This window comes from Vombatus ursinus, unplaced genomic scaffold (genome assembly GCF_900497805.2).
Source record: "Vombatus ursinus unplaced genomic scaffold, bare-nosed wombat genome assembly UNPS02014832.1, whole genome shotgun sequence".
NCBI lineage: Eukaryota > Metazoa > Chordata > Mammalia > Diprotodontia > Vombatidae > Vombatus > Vombatus ursinus.
The window spans coordinates 75506564-75514696 of NW_020954610.1; the positions used below are offsets into that span (position 1 = coordinate 75506564).

The 8133-nt window shown below is 32.4% G+C and overlaps 1 non-coding gene across 1 annotated transcript; it reads right to left on the bottom strand.

The window, feature by feature from the left end:
• Window positions 1-3314: 3314 nt before the first annotated feature.
• On the bottom strand, window positions 3315-3421 carry LOC114026126. The gene has a single exon (XR_003567092.1). It is a non-coding gene; the product is annotated as a U6 spliceosomal RNA (small nuclear RNA).
• Between the last annotated feature and the right edge of the window lie 4712 nt (window positions 3422-8133).

Genomic DNA, 8133 nt, shown 5'->3' on the forward strand with positions numbered 1-8133 from the left:
TGGGATTAAAAAAAAAACATATCTTCTCTCCACTCACTTAAATGAATCTATAATCTCATCAAATGGATATTACCTTCAATGATGCATATTGCAACTATTCATACGTACCCATTCTGGGAGGTTCTTTCTTATTCATTTCCCTCCAAAACTGAGCTAAACCCTTCATTACATTTCCCCCACCTTTTATACAGTTCTTTTTATGTTTAAGTCTCTCTGCCTGCTGGAATTCACTAGTGTATATACAGTAAGATATAGATCCAAAATACTTTTCCTGCCAAATTGCCAACTGGTTTCCCCAAATACATTTGTAAAATAATGAATCATTCCCCCATCTTTTATATTTAGTCAATAAGCATCTATTAAGTGCCTATTTATTCAGTTAATAAGCATGTATTAAGTTCCACAGGGGACACACAAAGAGACCAAAGATAGTCCTCAAGGAACTCACAATCCAAAAACTAATAATTTGCATGCAATTGGTTGGGTTTCTGCTTCTGGGTTTAATATCTATTTCATTCCAGTCATCAGTTTCTATATTTTATGCACAAGTTTGTATGATAGCCACTCTACAATATATTTTAAGGTCAAGGCATGAAAGATCCCTTTTTTCAGTGTTTCTTCTGTGTGTCTTTTAATATTCTTGCCCATTTGTTTGTCCATATATAGCAGAGACCATCCTCTGAAGTAAATGATATAGAACATTACTATGCTTTGGCTCCTTGCTAAAGGACAAGTGTCCTCCACTGGCACATAATTAGTCTTCATTTATTCACATGACTGGAAGCTGTATTGAAGACAATCAGAGGTTGATCCAGGGGAAGCTTTCCCATCAAAATAACATAAGAGCTTTGGAAAGTTCTGCCTTCCTCTCTTGGTGTGTCAATGATCTTTTGAGACACACAGTTCTTTCTCAGATTTCCAGTACAAATGATGGAGGGAATTTCTCTTATTTTCCCCCACTTTGCACTCCCAGTTGCTGTGATGACCCACAGTGAGCACATGGCAAAGGGGAATATCATGTGTTTGCCTAGGCAATGCTGAGATAGGACCTCAAGTTCCTGGATATCTCTTTCATCCGTATTTCTTGCTCTAAGCATAGGTCATTGAACAGTGGTCCTGAGACATGAATATTTCTAGGCTTGCCAGCTACTTTCTGAACAGGATTGCTTACCCAGGGGAAGGTGCTTCCTGAAACCCCACCCTTATTGTTGTTGTTGTTGTTGTTGTTCTTCTTCTTCTTCTCCTTTTTTAATATAAAATTAATGTGTTTGTTTTTAGTTTTCAACATTCACTTCCATAAGATTCTGAATTTTAGATTTTCTCCCCTTCCCTCCACACCCTTCCCCAAGATAGACATAGGCTCTACTTATAAACTCATATTAAACATATTTTCACATTAGTCATGGTGTAAAGAAGAATTAGAACTAATGGGAAGAACTATAAGAAAGAAGAAACAAAACAAAACAACAAAAGAAAATGAGAGCAAATAGTATGCTTCCATCTGCACTCAGACTCCAACATTCTTTTTCTGGATATGGATAGCATTTTTCGTGAGTCTTTTGGAGTTGTCTTAGATCCCCGCATTGCTGAGAAGAGCTGAGTCTATCAAAGTTAGTTATCACACAGTGTAAACCCTACCCTTCTTAAGGAAGAGTATGAGCTCTACCAGGAGGATTCTACAACTGAAAAGACTAAAAAAGCACAAACCATGCCTAGATAGTCAGAAGATCAGCACTTCCTTAGCTGCTTAGAAAGTACAGATTCAAGATGAATATGAAATATCTCTTCAGCAGTCTTCTAGCAGTATTTCCCAACACCAAAAGTATAATACTGTAGATGGGATGGCATATTTTTTCCACATTTTCCACATTTTTTAATGAAGGCTACTGAGTTATTGTTTTTTAAGTATTTTTGAGTACGGTAGAGGAAATAAGTAGCAATCTCATATAAAGCGTGCTTTTTCTAGAAGGGATTGCATTAATCCCTTTTGGAGGAGACACTAAATGTGAGGTGTGCCTAAGCTTTACCATAAATATTTATTTATTTTCCCCTGAACTCCAGGGTCAGGCTATTATGAGCCATAAAGTGTTTTAGGGGTTTGGCTCTCCCAGCATTTAGTCTGGGTCCACTTAAGTCCTGAGTTGGACCCCTGTGTGGAAAGAGAATCCCCCCTGAAAAATTTCTCTATATCATATATGAATGTTAAATTTTATTCAAGGCTTTCCCTGAATTTATGGATATGATTATATGACTTTAAAATTGTTGTTAGCTTATGTATAAGGTTTATTATGTTGACAATCTTTCTAATGAGAATTGATACTTTTCATGCCTGGTCATGATGAATAATTTTCTATTCATTCCTATTAATTTTATTTAATATTTTTCCATCTATATTCATTAGAAGTGGTTGATAATTTTCTTTTTCAGTGTTATCTTTTTCCAATTTTAAAATTAATTTATTTTTTGCATCACAAAATATATTAGATAATGGTTTATCTTTCTGGGCATGAAAATCTATGTGTCATAAGGATTATCTGTTATTAGAAAGTTTGAAAGAATTCTGTGAAGCCACATGGATAGATGCTTTGTTTTGCAAGGTAATTTGATTACTTGTCTTATTTCTTACCTGCACAATAATCCAGTTCAAATTATTCATTTTCCATTGCATTAATTTTTTTTAAATTTAGACTTTGTATATAAAAACTTATTTTCATTTAAAGTATTTGGTCAGAATATAACTGTATAGAATTCTATAATAATATTCTGGATTTATTTTGTATTTTTGTGATCTTTCTAATTCTGTAGGTTATTTTGCTAATTATTATTTTCTCTATTTTGAAAAATTAAATTTGCCGTGTCAGTCTTATTGGACTATGGGGAAAAAACCTAACAGTTTTATAAATCAATTGAATTGTTCTTTCTTTTTTTATTTTAATTATTTCTATTCTCATGTAGGCTACCTTTTCTTTTGCTTCCCTTTGAATTGTTACTTTGGTTTTTTTTTTAATACCTTTTGGTGCAAGCTTAATTTATTTATTTCCTCCTTTTCTTTCTTACCAACAAAGGCACCTAGTGATATTAATTTGTCTCTTAAGAATTGCTTTGCCTGCATTTTATAGCTTTTGATATATTGTGTTATTACTACTGACTTGTAAATATAATCATTTTAGCCCAATAATTTTAAGAAATTATTTTTAAGTTTTCATATAACTTTCAGCTTTTGATAAAGTTATCATATAATTACATTCATATTGCATAATAGGTTAAAATATAGGATATAATTTATATCTTTTTTGAACTTTAGGGACCTTCTTTTTTTAATGGAATGCTTCATGAATTTGTGTGTCTTCCTTGTGTAGGGGCCATGCTAATCTTCTCTGCATCATTCCTGTTTAAGTATATGTGCTACTGAAGCAAGCACTTTAGGGAATTTCTTAATGACATTAGTGTTAGTATGTGATTGATCTGTATGTGATCAATTTTTGTAAGCTTTCTATATAGACTTGAAAAGAATGTGTATTCCCTATTTTCTCATTAAATTTTCTTTCTAATCTATTAATTTCAACCTATCAAGGAAGCAGTTCAAATTTATAATTTATTTATTTTTCATCTTTTTTTTTTGTCACATTCTGATAATGGAGTATTTGGGTCCTCTTTTATTATTCTTATTTGTGTATATATTTTTGTATGACTGAAACTTTTCTAGTCTGAACTTAACCATCAAATTGCTTAAAGCATACAAATTGAAATTTTTATATTTTATTTATATTTCCTTTCTCCATAATCTGATACATTTTTTAGCTTTTGAATTTTTTTCTCTTTTGAAATCTATTGTGTCAGGTACTATTACTGTCATTCCTACTTTTAAAATTTGCCATTATATAAATTTTTAGACCAATTTATCAATTTTAATTAAGTTATATAATTTTGCATCAGAGGTTTCCTATACGTAACAAACTGATAGTCTTTATTTCCTTATCTACTCTATAATTTTCTGTCTTAATATTTTTGCTCATTTATGTTCATTGTTATTAGTAATACATTTTATTTGATTCATTTCATTTGCTTCTTATCTATCTGGTGTTGTCTAGAAGGAGGAGTGAAATCCATCTTAATCTTTCATTACTATTTCAACTATTAAAAATAGCAAGGAAAACAAGTTATATTTCTGGATTGTAGACTAAAAACTCTAATTTTCTAGGGGTTTAATCTGCTCTTTACTATAGATACATTATAGCATTTATAGGTTTGCTTTTGCCTTTTCTTCATTTTTGTTGGTGTTTTTGTTTCTCAGCTTCATGAAATATTTTAAAAAATAAATATGGATGTATTTCAGTGGTCTTTACCTTTCTGCATTAATCATAACATAGTTTTTGTCTCAAATACTAGTTTGATTATTTTTGTTCCAATTAGAATAATTTGACTACATCATTGCATTTCTATATATTTATGTATATAAATTCTTAATTATAAATTATAATTAACCGATGGCAAATCACTTACCTCCTCTTTAATAATGTATGCCAGCACCTCTTTAAGACTATAAGTTGTAGAACAAAAAGTTTCCTCCCTAGAGAGTTCCTAATATCAATGAAATCATGGTTCCAGTAAAAAAAAAAAAAATGACTATTTTCTTTTTTTTCTTGATCATTTATTAAGCAGTCAGTTTGCATTGCCTCTTTTAGTGCTGATGAGTGTCTCTTTAGTTGTAGATTTTTGTTGATAAACTCTAGTTATCTTTGAAGTATATCCATCTGTTTTCAAACAATATGATCCTGTTCATAGAATATACAATTTGGAGGGTCAATCCTATTTCTGAGATGACTACATCTTTGTCCAACTTAAACATTACTGCTTTGTTATTGGGGTTTTTTTTTTAATGTTACTTTAAGTGATTTTTTAAAAAAAAGACAATCTTTTTTTGTTCTGGAGGCTTTTTTTTTTTTTTTTACTTTATAACTTCTTTAGGGCATCCTATTTAGGATTTCCCCCTTGCTGGTGAATTGTGTATATGTGTTACTTACAGAATATTACCTGGTCTAGTTTACTATAGTAAATTTTCTCTAATCATGTCCTCAAAGTCAATGTGTAACTTTATTTTATGTATCTTTTAGTATCTAAATTAACAATGTTTGTATAACTTGCTTTGGCTTTGAAATCTGTTATTTTTGTTTTGCATATTCATTAGTAGCCTTTTCAATTCTAAGTTGAGTAGAGTTTTCAGTTTATATCTTATGCTCTTTATATCTCTTATTTGACTTCTATTATTCCATTATTTGCCACTTCCATTGATGGTTTCAGTGCTTGGATATAATTTCACTCTTCTCTTCTCATTTTGTTTTGTTTTGTTTAATGTTTTGGCTCAATTAGCATTCTCCTTTAGTTTTTTAAATATATTTATGATCCAATTTAATTTGTACTTTGTCATTACTGCCATCATACTCATTAATGTGGTTTAATAAAGATTAAGTCTTTGGTACCAAAGAATTTTATATTGGCACATGATTTTCAAAATTGTTACTTAATACTTTATTTGGGAGGAGGGTTTAATTCATGTCCCATATCGTTTTACCTATGCAATTTGAAGAACAAAAAGTAAATATGTATATGTTTGTGGGTATGTATATTTTTAAATCCTAAAAGGGTAGTCTGCTTTTAATTAACTTTCCTGAATTTGAATATGACAATAGGACTTTGGTTCTATTTATTCTTAGACTTGTTTTTAAAAAAAGACTCAGTGTCTAAACAAAAAGGGAAGAAAGGAACAAACATTTATAAAGTTCTTACTGTGTACCAGGTACTGTGCTAAGCACTTTGCAAATATTATCTCATTTGATCCTGACAAGAAATCTGGGAGGGAGATGCTATTAAGATCTCCATTTTATAGTCAAGAAAACTGAGGCAGGCATTTTGTTAAGTGACTTACCTAGGATCATACAACTGGTAAGTGTTTGAGGCCAGGTTCAAACTATAATATTAGTGTAATATTAATATTATTTTTATTCACTAAAAATTATAATACCTTGAATTCACTTAGCTCAATATTACACAACGAGTAAGTATTGGAGGCAAATTAAACTTGAGTCTTTTTGACTCTAAATTTAACTCTCTACCCAATGCCACCTACTTGCCTCTTTTACTTTCCAAGAAGTTGAAGTTTGGAATATTATTTGGTCACATATTATCCAATCTTCATGGTCATGTACCAGTCATACTCCTTTGAGGCCTCACCTGTATCTAAGATTAAAGCAAGAAATCCTGCAAAGGAGCAGAACATATGGTACTAAACAAAACTGCCCAAAAGTGAAAATGGTAAAGTAGTTCAAATTCCCTATTAATCATTGTTTCTAGAGACATTTGAAGGTTATTACTTACTTTGAATTTTTTTTTTATGTTTCTAACTTTATTTTGGGCATGGGGGATAAGGACAAGGGCAAGTGTCCATATAGTGATTCAGATGGGGAACAACTAGTAGGGAGGGGCAGAGTATGCAGAAATCAAGGTCCCAAAAGCTTCCTTCTCCTTTGGCCACTCCATGTATTTCCTGTCATCCCCCTGGCCACTTACCAACTGTCAGCTGAACTCTTTTGTTTTTTCTTTGAAAATCATCTTTATTGATTTTGAGGGCAAAATTTCATGCTGCTTTCACGAGGCTCTTATCACGTTCTCCAGTAGGCAGATCCTCTGCTCTTGCCATTGTCCCTTCCGAACTGAAAGAGGCCAAATATTAGCACCTACAGCAGAAAGCTAATAGTCCCTTTTCTTAGAAAAAAATTAAGGGCTTATATATTCCTACCACAAAATGAGTTGAGCAGTTTTGCTTAAAGTTGTTGTTTGCGAATCAATTCTATGGTGATGGCTATGAATGATAAATAAGTATAGTCTACTTACAGAAGAAACTTGAACTCTCCAATACCCCAGGCTTGTGATCTGAGATGGGTGTCAGTGACAAAGGGATCACAGCCTGTATTTGCTCACATATTCCTTAAGAGATTGTTGAACTTGGTTCCTTGGAAATTGGACAGTTTTTCATTTATGGGCCAGAATTGTTCCTTAGAGTTAGAAGGGTGACCAAAAAGTTCCCTCTCCCACTCCCTCCCCCCCACTTTTTTTTTGTTCCTATTCGTTTTTCCTATGCAGAGTCTGTCAAAATAGATACTGTAATTTGAATCTTTTGAGCAAAAACCCTAATAGGGCAATGGATATTCATAGGTTAAAAAGCTGGATTTGGGCAAGGAATGATCGAAGTTAGTAGGATGGTTCCCTAATAAAATTTCTTTGGTAACATTTCCTAATACTCTTGTCTTCTTGCCAATGATTTGGAGAATTAATTCTGATTTAATTTTCAGTTGTCAGTTGTGGCTGACTCTGACCCCATTTGGGGTTTCCTTAGCAAAGATACTGGAGTGGTTTGCCATTTCCTTCTCCAGCTCATTTTACAGATGAGGAAACTGAGGTAAACAGGGTTGAGTGACTTGCCCAGGGTCACACAGCTAGTAAGTGTCTAAGGTAACATTTAAACTCAGGGAAGATGTCTTCCTGACTCTAGGCCAGACACTATGTATACTGAGCTGACCATTCTGATTTAATACTTTAGGTCATTAAATTTTGCCCCATTTTCATGGCTAGTAATGAAGATGGCAATGATAGTAATGAGTACTTATCATCAATTTTGAGAATAAAATAGGTTTTGGCAAGAAGCATAGAGTAAATTACAAAATTCAAGATACTGCATCTTAGTTCAATAAGTGCACAGCAGACAACAGTAATGTCCTTTGGTGGAGGCTTATAGAGAGGACCTGAAAATTTCCTGAGGAACTTACTAGGAACTTCAAAAGGAAGATTGTTGGGAGGATAAGAAGGGTTTGGTGAATATTCAGATCTGAATTTTAGAAAGGGCTGATCCAAATTGTTTAATAAATTGATTTTGATAACATTAGTCATTAATTTTCCCTTCATTTAAAAAAATTAGAATCTGTCCTTTAAAATGTTATATATCCTAAACTGCACAAAAACAATTATTAAAAATAGAAAACTAACCCCCCTTCCCCTTCATGGCTTATATTACCATTCTAATCCAGATGTTTTACAGTCATGAGCAAATTAAGTAAGGCAGTGGTGGATTTTGAAGCG